Here is a 17,285-nt window from a genome sequence, read left to right on the forward strand (position 1 = left end):
GAACATTGGAATGTTGAGAGCTCTATTGAAAACAATGGAGGACCAGCGGCCTATATAAACTGGTATCAGCCCGCTGCGCTCAACATTTCAATGTACTGATACACAGCAACTGCTTATCTCTTTCCCATACCTATTGAAAATATATTAATTAGGCAGAGCAATTGAAAGGCAGAGGCCGTGCAAGAGGACACATGCAGCCTTCACCCTTTCCTCCTCCTGTAGCACAGTGTCGCTAGGGCTTCAGAAGGAGGGAGGGTGAATGCTGCTCAGCTCCTGGTTCTCCCTGACTTGGCTGAACTACAAAAAGTTGTTTACCCAAACAGGGGAAAGCCAGGGGCTGACTTCAGCCCCCTTTCACAGCTCTTGCTGTGAGTCTTCAACAGCTAACGTGAGTGGCCCTGCTCACGCTGTTAGCCATAGAACATTCATGACAAGGGCTGTGAAACAAAGACTTTGAAGTGTGAGGGGGATTTCAACCCACTCAGGCTCCAAGAGTCCTTTGTGTTTTTCAATTAGAAAATTCTGCTTTCACAGGGTGGAATGTTCTAATAGTTTTATAGCCTTCCTTGGCTAGGATGTACCAGCCATTAAACTTCTGCTCCCTTGCTAAAGGCTCTCGCCTTCAGCCTTTGACGCTGGAGCGGGCCTTTATGGCTGGTATAGCCAACTATGACAGGCTTTAAAATTATATAAAAACATACTCCTTCAAATCATAATAAATGTTGAGTCTGCAGGAAACCACAACAAAGCTTCAAAGCTCTGGTCATTTTAATATTTTTTTAGCATGCACAGTTCCTGCCTCCACTGAAAAAGAGCATCAATTGGGTCAAAGACCACATGGATTATTGACCCCTTTAAATGAAAATCAACCTTCTTTGAAACCCTCTTTAATACTTTCCTCTTTCATGAATCCGAGAGCTCTATTAGCACTGTTTCCACATCTGGACCCCAACCAGAAGGACCTTTCAAGGTCATTCTGATGGCTTTCATCACCGTAATGCCCTCTAACAATTCATCCCTCACCACTAACTCCTGCTGCTGCGCAAAAACCCCCAAAAACAATTAGTACTCTATAGAGCTGATGCTTTAATGCAATGGCTTGACATTCTTCTTTGCAGCTCAAAATCAATGATGAAACTATATTGAGATACACTGTTTTGTGATTAAGGCTCCTTCAATCCATTTGTGCCCTTTGCCATTGGCGATTTGAGTTTATGATACACACATTTCCCCCCCCACCCAAAAAATGTTTTAAACGATCGGACTTATTAGTCAAGATGAAAAGGCACCTTGGTCCTGAAGAAGTGACAAATTTTAATTGATTTCTCAGTTGCGAAACACTTGTTGGCCAAAAATATTTGGATACCCATTCCTTTACTTTTGAATGAAATACATAGGGGGATGTTTACAAAGATGTGGCAGAGTGAGGCATTAGCCTTAATGGCTTAATACCTCACTCTGCCACTGATGCCTTGAGTTTCCCACTGAGCTGATGCTACACTTAGCAGTGTAGCACCAACACAGACACCCTTGCATCATAGTGCAAGGGTGTCTGTGCACAGGGGAAAGGGGTTTATGTTCTGGAAGGTCCCCCTTCCTGCACATAAACAATCTTGAAATGCCATTTTGTCATTTCTATGTGTGCTGCTTAATGCAGCACAAATGGAAGTTCCAAAATGTATTTTTTTTTAAAGGATTGTTTATGTGAAAGAAGGGTCACCTTCCTGAACATAAAAAATCCAAGGTGTTTTTCTGTTTCCATGTGTGCTGCACAAGGCAAAAACGAGGAGAAATAAAGCATTTCTCCTTGTTTTGCCAACTTAAGACCTGGTTTTTCCTGGTCCTAATGTTGGCGCTGCCTCCTGTTTACGCTGCCCTTGTAAATAGGGGGCAGCATCAAAATCAATGGATCTTGCAGTGGAACACCCACTGCCCACCCCTTTGACGCTAAGCGTAGCGTGAAATGGGGCCTTATTTACAAGGCAGAGTTAAGCCACATTAAGTGGCTTAAAGCTGCCTGGTGAATAAGGCGAAGATCCTATCGTCAGGGAAACATCACAAAATGTGACTTTCCCGTGGCAACAGGGGCTTGTACATATGCGGGTAGAATAAACAGCAAAAGAGTAACCTGGACGCACAAATTAGGAAGTGGATAGATAGAATCAGTTACCTCAACCAGAACTTGTTTCAAAAAACATAATAATAGGTGAGTTAGTAAACACTGTGAAAAGAGAACCCTCAGGTACCGACAAAAGTCAGTAACCAGTCATCTTCATTGGGTCCTTGTACATATGCCCCCAGGGACTTTTAAACTTGAGGTATAATTTGAATTGTTTTCAATTGAAACCTTTTTACCTCAACAACCAGTCCTAAAAGTACTGTGTAGATGTCCAGATGAGCCTTCATTTGCCAATACTCTAGCCTTAGGTGAGAGCTTCTGGGCAGGTTCTGCAGCCTTGTAGGCTCTCATTCCGGCTGAAAAAGGGAATTGCGAGGTGTGTGCTTGAAGCACTTTCTGTGTTTTGGTTTCACCACCTCCAAAACTAACACCCATCTTTTCAAGGCAGTTCATCTGCTAAACTCCCACAGCCAACATGTTTTGAGAGCTCTTCATAACCCCTTTAGATGCTTCCATCCTCTTTCCAAAGTGCTTTGAGGAAGAATGCATTTCTTTTATTGCTGCCTTCAATTATGAATCTGCTCTTGTCAATATTGTTTCTTCAAGTTTGGGAGCCTCTACATCCACCCCATGTGTTCCTCTTGACAAAGATGGCTACAATTATTTTTTAAACATTTCTTTGTAGCGTAATACCTTTTGCTTGTAATGTCTATGAACAATTGTTCTGTCTGTTTAGCAGCATTATACTACCAGTCAGTAAATAGGACTTTATTAATACTGCCTGCCTAGCTTCCCAAATTAAGAATTTCCTGGTGGCATGTTCTCACATAGGGGTGATGCCTTATTGCATCCAGGCACACCTCATACACATCATAACACTGCCTCTTCCCTTCCAAATTTCTACAAACACACTGCACCAGGTCGAGGACAAATCCTTTGAAGTGGGAGAGGTGGAAGTCAGATGAGCACCCTCCACCTTTCAGGAAAGCCCAAGGGTGAGAAAAACTCTCCCCACTAAAAGCATCATCACCTGCATCAGGAAATATAGCGAGAAAGAGGACAGCACCATATTAAAATTGACAAAGCATGGAGCCTGACTAATAGGACCGTAGTCCTGCTGTTCTCGAATATAACCTGGATGCAAAGGACCCCCACCAAGTGCCAGAGGTTAGTGTATCCTCTGAAAAGGAGCAAGGAGACAGTTCACCAGTTCTGCATTCACTATGGTGGCAGATTGGCTTCACCCGTTACCCCACTCTCACATATTTAAGCTTACATTGGGATGAAATCAATGCTAGGAATAGGTGGCATGTACCTAGAACTGAGCATGAGTGCTGTGTGAATACATTTGAGGTAAAACAGAATTCCAATATTGTTTTTTTTGCCTAAATAAAGAAATTAGAGTGGGTTAAGGAATTGATGACACTGATAACTCTTGATCCTTGAATGATAGGATTTTTGTTTTTACTTGGGGTATGTACAATACCAACTTTCACAAAGAGTGTGTCTGCAATGCAGCCTGAGCAGGAAATTTGAAAATTAACTACCCTAAAAATGGTTTATGCACCTTGGACAGTAGAGAAACATCCCCTGTCAGAAAAAACTGTGTAACAGTAGGACTCAAATGATTTTACTTTGTTCCAGTTCCAAGTTCTTCCTGATCAAGAAAGGGAGTGCTCCTCAGAGTACTTGGAGTACTACTATGATCATGATCAGGTCCTTGTTTAGCTGACTGTCTTCCAGAGGTGAGGGAACAACACCTGAAGTTTGTAGATAGAGAGCTCACTGGTGTAGTGTTGTCTGACTGTGTGCTAGGACCCTTTTGGTTCTGGGCAGACTCAGTATTGGAAGGACGTAACTAGTAGAGAGGTGTTAAGGTGTGGTTATTAAAAGTTATGACGTAATCAGGGATCAGAACAAGATTGTATGCTGAGGAATAAAGATGTATAATCCAAAACTCAGTGTGAGGTGTATTTATTTGCATGTTCCCGAGCTGGGGAGGACGTTTCAACTGGAGACAAAGAGGGGATCTGCGCTCCAAAGAAATGAGACAGCTCTCCCTGGAATTTTGCAACATTGCAACAAATTCCCTGTGTGTGCCACATGCGCCTATTTTGATGAGTAGTTCAGTTTAAAGTTGTTATGTGTAGAAATTAAGCCCTTATTTGGCCCTTGAAGAAGTTGAAGGACCTACAGAGGACCAACCTGAGAGCCCACCTTAAGCCACTTGTGAGGTCAAATGAAGAGCTTGTGCACCAGAGCACAACACAGAGCCATACACAGCTTTAACTTTAAAGGCAGCTGCAACCGGGACAAGTCGCTGGCATGGAAGCTGGAACAGCGAAAAGTGAATCAGCATTGGTCATGAAGAGTAAGAGCAAACCCTGAGTACAGACATGTAGGTTGCCATTTATAAAGAAGACAAGGTTGTGGTTTAGAAGTGGATTTTCATATCCAAAACATTTCCAACCAAAGACCAAACATGCAAAGGCTGCCGTAAGGAGAACCACTTCATAATGGTTTGCAAAGTCAAAGAGACACTAATTACTTCACAGCGAAAAGAAAAAAGGATGGCAGAAAGTACCAGAAGCCTTCTCGCTATGCCCAAACACAAAAAGGCAGCATTAGTTATGGCAAGTCGAAATCAGACAAAGTCTCTCATCGTGACGTTCATCCTACAGAAGCTTGTCAATGTCAACATCAAGAACTAATGAGGAAAATGTATGTGTGCTGATGGCATCGACCAATGAGCAATGAGCACATGTAAGTCTGGCTGATGGCAAGGAAGAATTAGTGATGAAAGCAAACCACCAAACGAAACAACATAACTCTTTTGGACATTGCCCCAAGATTAGATAAAAAGTCAACAGTTCACCAACACATCGATGTAAAAAATATTGATGTTAAAAATATTGGCTAAAATATATAGACAGCAAAATTATCGACTGCTATACTTAAACAGCTAAGTACAAAAATATTAACTCAAAAATATTGATGTCAAAAATATAGATACATAAAATATTGACTTTTAAATAAATAGTTAATACAATATATTATATATTAAATAGATTAAATATTCAATATAATATTACCAAAATAAAATAAATTGAATATACATTTTAAGAAAATATAACAAATACACTTACTAAAAAAATAAACAAACATAATAATGTATGCATACATACTTACTTTAAAACAATTAATAAATAATTATTTTTTATTTATGTTAAAAGTTTAAAATAATATTAAAAATATATATTAATATTAATGATTTAAAATATAAAAAAACTAAAATCTATAATAAATTAGAACATTAAACTATTAAAAAAATATTTTAACGTACATTTCACAATACACTCAATGCAACAGTAGGGAAAGTGTTGGATAGCAAAGGGGTCAAAATAACTATTCCCACTCCATTGAGTAGGGTAAGTATTTGATAGATGAGAAATTAAATCTATTATTCCAACTCCACTGAGTGCAACCTTAGGATAAGTGTTGGATAGCGTAGAGGTAACAATTACTATTCCCACTCCAGTGAGTGCAACAGTAGGGAAAGTGCTGGATAGCGGAGGGGTAAAAATTACTATTTCCACTTCAGTGAATGCAACAGTAGGGAAAGTGCTGGATAGTGGAGAAACAGAAATTACTATTCACACTGAAAAAGTAAATAAAAAAATTAAATTAAAAAATAATATTTAAAAAAATAATAAATCAAATATATTGAACATATAAAAAGAACACATATTATAATATTAATTGCATACAACAAAAACCCACAAATATTATATAAAATAAAATAAAAAATAAATGTATAAAAAAATATTTTAAACTAAAAAATATTTACAAACCAAACAATTAATTAAAACAAAAATATATGTATTTCATTTCTTACCCTAACCATCATACCAATTCAAAACACTTCAACATTTCTAATTACATGTATTTCATAATTAACATAATTAATAATTAAACATTATTAATAATTTAAAACAACTAATAAACATTAATCGACAACACACAATTTTCCTTCTTGGTGCCCAAATTGGGGATCACACTCGCTCCCGCCTGGACTTTCCAGCCAACCCTCATTGGTGATCTTTCGTAAACTTTTGAAGACATGGCTCTTTTCCCTGGCTTATTAATTATTAACTATTACTATATCTCCTTCCTAATTTGTTGTGTCTATCTGTCTGTTATCTGCACCTTGATGTCCCTTGGGGTTAAGTTATGCGCATTATAAGACACCCATTCATTCATTCATTCACAATTTAACATGATAATATCCACAACCCACACCTAAATGAAACTATAAAATAATAAAACACAATTAAAACTTATTTTCAAATTTAAAAATATTACTGTTAACAACTAATATTTAAATAAATTAAATGTATTTTATACCCACACTTTACCCCTTTAAAAGTAAAAGCAACACACACAAAAATAAACAATTACCCAAAATAAATATCAAATAATTACCATTAATTAACAACTGTATATCAACTAATTATATGCAAGTTACTTCCCACCCTTTACTCCTTTAAACACAACAACACACACTTAAAATTATTTACATGATTACCATAATTAATTACCAATTATTTAATCAAAATGAATCAACAACCAACTAATAATTCATCAATTCAAAATGTATTACTTCCCACCCTTTACACCTATAAACACCACAACAAAAACCTATAATTAATTACACAATTATCAAAATGAATTACCAATAATTAAAATTAACAACCAATTATAAAGTCATAATTTAAAAATACATTACTTCCCACCCTATAAACACAAAACACATCTTCAGTTAATCACACAACCACCTTAATTATTTACCAATTAATTAATTAAAATTAATTAATAACAAATTATTAATTTATACATTAAAAATAAATTACTTCCCACCCTTTACACCTATAAACACCACAAAACACTCTTAAAATTAAATACATAATTACCATAATAAATTACCAATTAATTAATTAAAATGAATTACAACCATCTATTTCTTAATAATAAATACGTTATACATTTAACACTATAAAACCCAATTAAATACATATTTCTACATTTAAAAAAATCAATACAATTAATATCATTACATTTCTTCACACCCTAGTCCCCTATAAACCCACAACGTGCTATGGAACTAAAAAATGGAAAGTTCAAATAAAATAAAAGTAATGACTACTAAAAATGCAACACATATATTAAAAATACAAACAATTCTTATACAAAAAACATACATCACATGCATATAAAATGTAAACTAAAATTCATAAAATTAATGAAAAAAACAATATTTTTAACAACTATTGGGCCCATTACGATGCGGGACGGAAAAGGCATCCGTCTGCCATGCACTGGGCAAAAATTAACCAGCATGACCCTCTACATCTCTGTCTGTCAAATCATGATACAATGCACGGAAAATCCCACCACGGCGGATGGACCTCACAGATGACTGTCTGCCATGCTTGGAAAAGTTGCAAATCCGACTGCGGTAGGCAGGGAAAGAAGTTCAAGGGACTAAAAAGTCTACTCCTGCTGTGGAATGAACAAATAGCCAATTATTGAAATTGAAATTGAGTTTGAGTGGTATTTATATAGCGCATGGCTACCCGGAGGCATCCCAGCGCTTACAGAGACAGAGGCAGAGGAATTATGATGAAACCGCGGAGCTGGAGGACGGAGCATTGCGTACCGATTCCCTTGCTCGCGCATAGACCAAATAAATGGCGGTAGTAACATATTGAACAGCAATGCACAAAGTGTGCCTGCACTCGACGCTGCCCCCAAACACATGCCACAATGATACACCCCAAATGTCCATTGGCAATGTAAGCCTGCATGGAAAAAACACCTGGGGGACATCACAAATGTGGACGCACCCACATACCACAGCATAAAACCATTTCCTTCCTAGACCAACATCCTTTGCACACCAGAAGCTCACGCAGAGACAGGACATCATTTACACACACAGCATAACATCACTACGCACCCACACACCTGACACACTTCACATAACTCCACCACCCCTGCACCCTGCACCTTTCTCACCTTTGCACCATCGCCAAAAGGAAAATGCCCATATTCACCGACACTGAATTGAAAGTGATGGTAGACGAGATAATAAGGGTAGAACCACATTTGTATGCAAACCTGGTCCAACAAACCCCACTATTGCGCAAAGCCCAGATGTGGACAATGATCTACAACAAAGGCAATGCTGTAGGGACCACCCTATGCACACGGTGGGTCGACCACAAGGCCCGGGTCAAGCATCAGGCCCACAGGCACCACGAGGTGGCCCATAGAACTGGTAGTGGCCCTGCCATACCACCAGTAACCTTCACAGAATGGGAGGAGAAGGTAGTTGCCATACTGCATTGTGAAAGTCTCACAGGAATCGAGGGGGAAGTGGAGGCTGGTAAGTACAAACAATAAGTGTGCTGGCACAATGGGCTTCTGATTGGACAAGTAGTCACTCCCACATCAGCCGGGAGGCCTCCGGATTCCAGGTGTCTTGACTGTCCTGCATTATTCAGTCACTGCTGAACATGACACTCCCACTTTTTTCTCGGGGAACTGACACACACATTATTGATAGCGTCTGACACTGAAGGTCGTTGCACACTTTTTTTGAACTTTTTGGCTCTGCCCTTGTCCCTTTGTTTCAGGCTATTTCTGGAGTCCTCCAATTTTCATACTGCATGTAGCGGTTTAAGATCATTACTTTGGCTGTACAGCTGAGCTCTGGGCAACCACGGTCAGTGGCAACTGTACCGTGACCGCATGCAGCTTCTCTTTGGAAGTGTCCCATTAGCTACGCATCAGTTATACGCTAGCTTTCCGCTATGCCTATTTCACCTGCGTGCAACCTGTGTTCTCCTGCTGCCGAAGACCCTTTCACTGGGCCATGGATGTCTGCCTTTCCAAAACATCCCTCGCTGCGCTGGATCATGAGCTGTTGATGAGTCCTTTGTTGGTCCATGACACATTTATGGGATGCCTTTCAATGTTCCAGACAGGCTGCCAACTGCGCCTCTGCATTTGCGCAATAGCTCCTGTGCCATGCCTATATCGAACCTCTCCCAGGTTGCCATGGAGTGCTCCTATCAACCTTGTGGTGCGAGGAGAACATTTGCTTCTTCATACTGTTGGATTGGATGGCAGTCCTTTTTGCTGAAGATGATTCGGATCGTCTTTTGGAACTGATTGCCTTCGAAGCTGCCTGTGCCTTCTTGGATTCGTAACTACTTAACAGCAACAGGAAGTGTTGGTGACTAATTCAATATTCTTTTGCCTTTTTCACTCCTCCTGACATGAATTGTCATTCAGCTCTCTGACTTTAGCCCTGTCTGCATTGGCTTTGACTATGTTGACCTCTACGATCTGTTTCGCTTGGTACCACAGACCTGAGCAAGGGGAGGCTGTCATCTAACCATCATGGACATTGTCGACTGACATGAGCCCAACTTACATTATGTAGCTGTTGCGCATGAATATTACATGACGTAGTTGTTTTGCAAGTACCTTAGTATATGAGTGTCATATGAGAAGTGTCAGCAGAGCTTGTTCTCTGCGGGGTCCTAAAGTGCTATCTGAAAATTCTGTTCCTGGTCGGAGAACATTGTCTCTTGTCATTCTGTTCTGGTCTGGCCCTAGCACCCCGACTCAACAAAGTCTCACAGCTGCTAGAGGACACAGATGCCTTTTACATGTCATGGGAGGGCGGGCTAGATGCCCCACACTTGGAGAGTGATACATCCGGTGCTGAGAGCGACACAGCACATGTGATGTTCATTTCACCAGGTATAGGCTGAGGAATGGGGCCTTCTGACAAAGCCCATAGACCTGGGACATCTCATACAACTCCTCCCAGCAAGGGGTGGAGGATATGCTTGTGAGTCCTCATCCAGAGGGATTATTGATGTGACTTCTTGCTTCATGTGGTATGGATGTGTCACTATGGTTACTGTTTTTGCACTCATGCATTCTCAAATTGTTGGGGCACGTATGTTACATGTTTTGACACTGTAGTAAAAAAAATGCACATTTCACATGGTTTCTTGTCTTCAACGTATCTACTTGTGTACAGGAGCTTCAATACCTCTGAGTGAGTAGGAGAGTAGTGGGGCACTATAGCAATTGGGTCCTGTGCTTATGTGTTCTCTAGGGGCTCACTCCCTGCCTGGCCAAGTTCTCTAACCCTGCATATAGTCCTGTAGGTATACAAACCGCCAGCAACAATTCTCAAATTTGTGAGAGAACAGCAAGGCACGCAGACACAGTCATAGTCGCTCATTGTCAGGGGGATCCTTCTGCGCAAGACCAGGTTGTGTAGCATGCAGCAGGTGACTACTATCTGGCATGCCTTCTGTGGCGAGTACGTAAGTGCACCACCAGTCTTGTCCAGGCACCTAAATCTTGACTTCAGCAGTCCTAAAGTGTACTCCACCACACAACATGTCCTCCCATGTGCATCATTGCATTGGACTTCCCTCGGCAGATTCCGCAGTGGGGACAGCAACCACAGCCAATTGGGATACCCAGAGTCACCTAGTTCTGAGACAAATAGGCAGACAGTGTGATCTGAATATGTGAGGAGAGTAGCATGTCACACATATGTCAAAGTCATTGACACAGCCCACTCACCAACAAGCCAGGCCTGCTCGGGGTGCAAATTAGCACTCAATTGGGGTATGGTTCTGTTCCATAAGATGTGTGAGTCATGTGCCAACCCAGGATACTTTGCACACACACACACGTGTGAGATGATCTGATCCAACTGGTCCTTCTACCCATGGATGGTGCTGACCGGGTGACATTGACAACCACCTATGAAGGCAAAAATTATCCCACTGGGGATTGAGGGCACCTATTCCTCTGACTTATATCATTCTACTGTAATTTACTGAGGTAACTTGATGCTGTTTTCAAGACAGATTTTGGGGGAACAATTTTTTCATGGGCAAAATTGTGAACTAACCATTGCTGAAGACTATTACGTCTCTTTGTATGAATTAAAGAGCCCTGAAGAAGTTATCTTGGCTTCCTGCCGAATTGACCGAAACACGTTGGCTGCTTGTTTATGAAACTTTGTGTAAACTTGAAAAAATTAAGGATTGAAAGAAATTTAAAACGACTAAATACGCTCTTTTTGTTCAAGTGCACTGCTCTACATGTAAAGCATTTTAGAATCTGCGTTCAGGGGCACCAAAAGGCACCAGGTGCTGAGAAGTGTGCACAAACCATCCACCTTATAGGACTGTAGCACAGTTGTGAGGTGTTTTTCGGTAAAGTCCGTTCCCTGAAGCTTTTTGGATCTTTACCACTTGCACGTTGATGGAGTGGTTCGTATAGATTTTTTCACTTGCCTGTGGCAGAACAAGGGCAATGTGGGTATCATGAATGGCTCCTACTACATTTGGAATGCCACCCAGATCATGGAACTTTCCCTTCACAGCTGTCAATTCATCCCTCCTTGGGAAGAGGACATGCCTGTCCTTGTAAAGCATCAATGCTGACAGGACTTCAGGCAACTCCATGCTGAACATGGACTATGACATTCCACAGGCGCTGGCCTCAGCGTACTGGAAAGACCCAGTAGCGAAGACATGCAGTGCAGCCATAACCTTCACTGTAGCAGACAATGCTGTTGGATATATTCTTTTGGGCTTCAAATGGTGCTCCAACTGGGCACATAGGTTTCGTAGTGTGCGGCAATCCAAACAGAATTTACGGATGAGTTTGATGTTTTTCATCATCGTCAGGTCAGGGACAGGTCAAAATATGTGTGGTCTCCTTCTACGTATGTCAGGGTACACAAGCATGGGCTGAGTTATAGTTGAGATGTGATGAACAGCCTACCCAGAGACTCACACAACCACAACATTGACAGGACTCATGGTCACATGAAATGCACAAGTGACCTGCATTCAGAAGTTGTTTTTCTTCACTCACTCCACATACTGACCCTACGACATCCAAAGAAGTCGATATGGCACACTGCTACATCTCGGATGAGCTGACCTGTTGTTAGATGGCACAGTACTTGTGTTTCCCAGCATCAGTACTGAGTTCCATGTCGCTGCTGTCACTGCACGACTGCAAGCTTTAGTCCCACATTACACAACATCATTACCGGATGAGGGCAGTGAGCATTACATGGATGATGCAACATGGATATACAGCACGATGGTCAGACGCATGTGGGCAATATGGAGTAAATCATGTGTGAGTGTGTGTAGAATTTGCGTAACAGTCATTGCAATGTTCACCTGAATGAGGCACAAATACATATGGATTGTGTATGCATGCCCACATGGCTAACAACGACCAATGATGTCGGTCGGAGCTATGTTTGTTTGTTCCATATGTGCACTCCTATGACGTGTGTGGGAATATTTACAGGCAATGGCAGCTAGGCACACTGCATGTCACACCAGTACATGTGTTGGCGGTGTTAGGGGTTACAAGTATGTCTGATTTGCAGACAATGGACACCTCTGATTGCCTGCCTACATCACTGGCCCTCCACAAGACGCCTCTGGCCAAGAGACACCAGTCAGTTGTCAAGGGATATTCAAGCGATGTTCACAGGTTGGATGTGTAATTACACAAAATTGGTACAGTGGGAAAGACCCTTGTCCTTTTTGACTCCTTCCCTCATTTCAGTCCTTGCTGGCCACGAGGCATGACCATGTATGTAATTTGACTCTCCTTTCCTTGGACATACCATGTGTGTCAATACTTGACTCAAAGGTCACACTCTCTCATACCTTCACAGTGAAGTGACCAGCTGGTCACTGTTCCAGTTGTTCTGAAGTACCAGCCACTCCCAGAGGGCGGGCTTAGCCCCACCCCACAACCACCGAGCAAGGCATCACTGGACATGTGACCCTGCCAACAAACGGGGCCAGATGCACGTGCCCTGGGCCAGTTCTCCAATTAAAGTACGGTGTCTGTGTAGTTATGCATGGGGGCATCATGCCCCACAACATTACACATGGGGTGCCTTAATTACTTTAGGCAAATGAGTTGTGATGTGTGATGCAATTCGCATGGCGACAATGCAAATGCAGAATGTGCTTTCATGCGCATTCGCTGGCATCCACAGCGATGACACGCATTGGCCCCAATTGATTGTTGCATGATTGCGATCGCAACGTCCAGGCCGTTGTGGTGTGGTACACACTATGTGATTGAGCCATCAGACAATGTGAGCCTTTGGCTGCGTACATTTTTTGATATTGCGGTGTGCGCGCTCTGCAATTGCAGGGCTCGGCATTGGCCCCAATTGCCTTCAGGGGCACCGAGGGTCACTTATGGGGATTGGGTGGGCCTCGCACATTGCATTTGGCAGGTTGCCACATTCATCGTGGTCACACCACGCTTGCTGAGAGTTGTAGTTGTCAGGGGTTGCATGCGTTGAGATGATTGGTACGTACCTCTGCTGTTGAACGTGGTGGCGTCTTGTCTGTCGGAGGTGCATCAGGTATAGCTGCAGGAAGGCCTGTAGTGCAGGATCCATGTCGGCTCTGGTGGTTTAGATGGGTACTGTACTGGCTTTTCTTTTCTGTTGTTGTGTTTCCGCACACCAGTCTTGCTCTGTTGGCTACATCCACCACCCTTGCATACGCAAAAACGCGTTGGAGCCTGAAAGACCATGATGAAAGGAAAATTACCTCTGTTGGACCATTCTAAATTTGTGGTCGCAATGACCGCACCTGGAGCGGGAAAATTAACGTTTTCCGCCACCAGCACGGATGGGCTCCCCTCCGTCATCGTGAGGAGCCCCTATATTTTTGCAAACAATAATAAATACTTCAATATTTTTAAAATTGATATTACTTACCTTAAGTCGATATTCTTTACCACAATATTCTTGCTGTTGATATTTCTGAGCCACGATATTAATGACTCGATATTTATGCAACTCGATATTCTATCTCTACATCAAAGTCAATGGTCGCCCTATAACGTTCAATATAGACAGTGGAGCATTGTTTAACATCGTGATACTTGAAAAGTTCAATAGCTTATCTCTTGTGCCACATCTCCCCCAGTCAAACACAAGAGTATACACATGGGCCACTTCTAAACCATTGCAGAGCCAAGGGTCCTTCACAATGACTATGAAACATAAAGCAGTATCAGTGAAAATGCTGATTTATGTTCTACAAGGAGCTTTGCCCAGTGCTTGCCTACTTAGTAGTGCCACCGCTACTGACATGGGACTGATAACTATCAATTTCAACCTCCACACTCAAACTGAACTTGTGAGTCAGTCCCGCCATGTTTATATGACCTGGGCAAGATCAAGACAATTAAAGTGTGACTTCACATCCATGAGGACGTTCACCCTGTTACCCAGTGACACAGCAGAGGCACTTTTCACTTGTAACAAGCTGGTGAGAAAGAACAAGAAACACTATTGCAGCATGACATCATTAAGCATTTTAATGGTCCTATGCAATGGATGTTGCCCATGGCGGTCCCAAAAGAAGAGGACAGTGTGGGTTCTGTGTGCATCTGTTTTGATCTGCACTAGGCAAACAAAGCTATCGATACAGAAAGACATTCTGGTCCACACATAGCAGACGTGATCATGCAAATGAACGGTGCCAACCTTTTCTTCCATCTTGACCTGGGACATGGATATCATCAACTAGAGTTCACTACATTCTCAACTCATGTTGGTTTGTTGAGATACAAAAGTTTTAGTTTTGGAGTGTCGTCAGCTGCGGGAATGTTTCAGAATGGTATATGTTGATTAATTCAACCTGTAGCGAATGCTTTTACTACAGTAATGACAAACTGTTGTTTGGAGTGGCAAAAAGGCTCTTACAGATGTGAGCCAATTACTTACTGATGCAGGTCTCGCTCTGAATGCAGAAAAGTGTGAGTTTCAAAAGACTACTGACCCTGATAAAGTTAAAGCGCTGTTAGCTACTTACCCCCCATTGCAAGATGCCACTATGCTCTGATCTTTCTTAGGCATGGCCAGTGATTGCTTAATTTCCATTCTTGATTTTTCCACTGTAAGTGCCCCAATAAAAGAGTTGAAAAAAACAAAATGTACAGTTTCATTGGTCTGTTGAAAGTGATCATAGCATCAAACAAGTAAAGCCAGCAATTAAGAATGCAACCTCGATGGCCTACTTTGACCCCAAACTACAGACTGAGATCATATTGGTTGTGAGCCCGGTGGGAGGGGGTTTAATGCTTACTCAACATAATGGTCATCCGAATGCTCAGAGACGCATTGTGGTCTATGCCAGTCGGTGCCTATCTGACACAAAACATGCCTATTCCTAACCGGAGACGGAGAGTCTGGCTGTGGTGTGGGCCTGTAAAAATGTTCATGTGTTTCTGTACGGAAAACGTTTCACCTTTATAACAGACCACCAAGCGCTGCTCACCATCTTCGCAAATTTAAAAGCCAAGATGGCCCTTCACATTGAGAGAAGAGGTAAGAGGCTATGAGAGTTGGACTATGTAATTATGCACCTTTGCAAAGACCAGAACCCTGCTTATTTTTTTTCATGAGTACCTCTGCATCATTACAGGTCGACATCCAAGGCAGCTGAGGAGTACATCAAGTTCACTGTGAAGTCTAGTATGCTAGAGGCCATATCAATCAAACAGCTTATTGAAGCAATGAATGCTGACAAGATCATGCATATCCTCAAAGACATCATTATGACTCAATCCTGGAAAAGGAGTGACCTCTTGCTGACGATGTCGAATTTCAGAAATTCAAAAATGTACTGGATGAACTGATGTACAGGGTGACCAAAGAAGATGTTGTATTGAGAGGCTAAAGAATTATCATACCGGAGAGCCTACGACAACAGATCATTGGGCTCTTTCACGAAGGATCTCATGGTATTGTAGCTACCAAAAGAGCCCTAGGAGACCTTGTGTGGTGCCCGCCCTTAGACAAGCGACTTGAGAGGGAACAGAAGGAGTGACATCTCTGCAGCTGCCTTTCACCAAAGTAACACAACATCCTCTAGTTCAAAAAACAACATTTCTCTTTAGAACTACTAGAAAAAGTAAGGCCAGGTCTGACATACAACTTAATCAAAGGAGCATCTCAATTAAGTGCACGGTCAATCTTGATAAAACAAAAAACTCTATTAAAAGGGATAACAAAAAATAGAGTGCAAGTGATCCTTGCTACCACAGGCCATGCTAGTAAAATGCTAGCATAATGTACTGTTGTTGCAATCAATACAAATCATGAACTAAGGACAACATATATTAACCAGTAAGAGTCATAACTCCTAGGTGTCACTTAAATACAACCGAAATCTAAAATGAACCTGAGCTCACAAATGGGATATAAAACGGATTGCCATTCCCTAATGACAGCTCTTTATTAATATGAAATGAGTGACATGCAGATAGTGTTTGCAGTCTTCAGCTGTGCAAATGAGCTATAAAACTGTGATTTTTACTGCATACTTTTCTATTTAGCATTGCTGTCTCCTTGTTAAGTAACCTGTTCTCGCACCACTGTGTGAGGCACGAATTACAACCATAGTGGAAGACTCCAACTAGCCTGGAGGCCACAAATGCTGAATACCAGTGAGCTCTGTAGAGGCATGCCATATTATTTTCCATCCGGAGAAGCTTGTCTGCTGCTTGCAATCACGGCCCCCCTGACAGAGTCGCTGATTGTGCGATCGGGGTGCAAAACCCATATCTGTGCGATCGGGGTGCAACACTAAGGAGCAGGTGTACCCATGGATTTTCTATACGCAGATCAGTACCAAGATCAGGCATTACCCCTAACAAGCCATTCACCGCCATTCAAAGGTGTTGGGATAACTAAAAAAGGAGAAGAATACCACGGGGAAGAGGCTATCTCCCACATCCACAGGGCTCTACATACATAAGGTGAAAATCCAGTATCCAGAGGATGTGTAACCATTTTTTAACCTGATCAGAAGCCTAGGCAAAGAATCTTCCTTTTACGACCGCGTATATTCCAAAGATATCGATTGAGGACATAGTCCTATACGGATCTGATGCCTTTCTGATTCATAAAGAAACAGACCTTCTTTAAGGAAGGATACATGATTGTAACCCCAAGGGACTTCGATTTTGTCCTGAGGAAGGTGTGCCGATATCCAAAGGC

This window comes from Lissotriton vulgaris, chromosome 6, assembly GCF_964263255.1.
Source record: "Lissotriton vulgaris chromosome 6, aLisVul1.2, whole genome shotgun sequence".
NCBI lineage: Eukaryota > Metazoa > Chordata > Amphibia > Caudata > Salamandridae > Lissotriton > Lissotriton vulgaris.